Source organism: Cyprinodon variegatus, unplaced genomic scaffold, assembly GCF_000732505.1.
Source record: "Cyprinodon variegatus isolate N-32 unplaced genomic scaffold, C_variegatus-1.0 Scaffold101, whole genome shotgun sequence".
NCBI lineage: Eukaryota > Metazoa > Chordata > Actinopteri > Cyprinodontiformes > Cyprinodontidae > Cyprinodon > Cyprinodon variegatus.
Genome location: NW_015150554.1, coordinates 1,332,827 through 1,334,624, shown reverse-complemented (window position 1 = coordinate 1,334,624; position 1,798 = coordinate 1,332,827). Strand labels below are relative to the sequence as shown.

The 1,798-nt window shown below is 45.1% G+C and overlaps 1 pseudogene; it reads right to left on the bottom strand.

The window, feature by feature from the left end:
• The window catches only part of LOC107084509, an 8,270-nt pseudogene continuing 6,472 nt past the window's right edge, over window positions 1-1,798 (bottom strand).

Genomic DNA, 1,798 nt, shown 5'->3' with positions numbered 1-1,798 from the left:
GTTTTCTAAATTCTGGTTCTGGGGATAAAACTGCTGCTGGTTTCTAGAAACATCTGCTAAAAAACAAAAAGGTTTAAAAAACTAATTACAGTTTGGATGAATATTAGTGCGTTAATATAAGGATGTCTGCAGGGAGCCGTCCTCCTGGTATCGATGGACCGGCCCGGTTCTGGTCCTGGTTCAGTCTCTGTAGAGGAGAAGGTTTTCCCGGCAGGAACAGCTGAGTGTTTTCTCCTTCATCATCAGCGGCAGACCGCCAGGCGTCTCACCGTGCACAGGTCGCTCAGCAGCCGCCTGATTCGCTGCTTAAGCTGCGGGAGGCGGGACAGAGGGTCCGGTGGCTCCAGCTCTCCTGAGTGGTCGAGCCATGACTCCAGAACTGCAGGAAGAAACCAGCTCTGCTCACTTTTCTCATCAGGGAGGAAACGAAGCCCCCCAGCTGTCCTGCTCTTACCGTCCAGCTCTCGCTCGATCAGGTCCATCCTGGAGCTGATCTGATGATGGAGCGACTCCACGTGCTCCAGCAGGTTCAGCCGGCACTGAGCCGCTGACATCTGGCTGCGGGTCGGGCCCTCAGCCTGGTTCTCTGGTGCCCTGCTGAGGAGGCTGTGACTGTGGGTCCCAGTGACGGCGTCCACAGCGCTCAGAGACGCCGCTCTCCTCACATCTTCAGGCTAACAGAGAAACAGAAACACGCCAAAATGTTTTCACTTATTAAATGATGATTATTGTGATATGATGCCGTCTGGACTCAGTGCAGGAGGTGGGAAACAGACGGATCCTCACTAAATGAAGCATGAAGCTGGTGCTGAACTGGACAGCTCCTTCAGTGACAGACTGCTGCACCTTAAATGCACCAGGGAGCGTTATCACTACCCGATCCGCCCGGAAGCACCATCCGTTCTGCTCATGCATCCGGGTGTCCATAAATAATGTAATTATGGTACTAAAATGAGTTATTTCTATCTTTAACTCACCAAAGAATGCTAATACACATCTTTAAAAAATGTTTTATGACTTCTGGGAGACAATTTTTCTGCTTTTTACATTTTCGGCGTTAAACAGCTTCTCTGATGTCATCATGGGACACGCTCAGAGCAGTAAATCTGATTAAACTGTTTATCTGCATTTCAGTTGTTTCTTTCTTTAGATTACGCTCTATAAACCATAATGTTAACATGAAAGGAAAACATAAAACTCAAAAAGATTAGATTTGTGTTTAAATCCAAAGCCGAGAAAGTTAGCTCCTGGAAGTAGCGTAGCATCCCATTTCTGGTGCAGATCAGGGACAGATGATAAAACAGATTTTAAGGCATTTAATTTCTCAGGAAATACATTATTAACCTTCAAAACATAATATTTTAGTACGTTTACTATTTCTGGGGAGGGAAAACGCCATTTAGGTATTTTTAACAAAGTAAAATGGAGGACGACCTGCTGTATATCTGGATGCACAGATGAGCTGCCTGACCCGCAGAACGGATCCGGTAGCATCATCACAGATCCTTCCTCCCAGCAGCTGGAAGTTAAACAACCTGCTGCTGTCATTCTGCACGTCTCTGATGATGCTGCTATTTTCAAATTACTGGAAAAATGTCCATAGCTGCATATTGGTTATTTATTCTCCAGTTTGATATTGTTAAAAAACTTTACAGTATTTTATTGTTTATCCCTTAATTATAGGGATGCAGGATATTGGGATTCTGGCCGATATCCGATATGCCGATATTTTAAAACTCATGTAGCCGATAACCGATATCGATACCGATGTTAAAGCTGGACAAAAATAAGTAGTCAT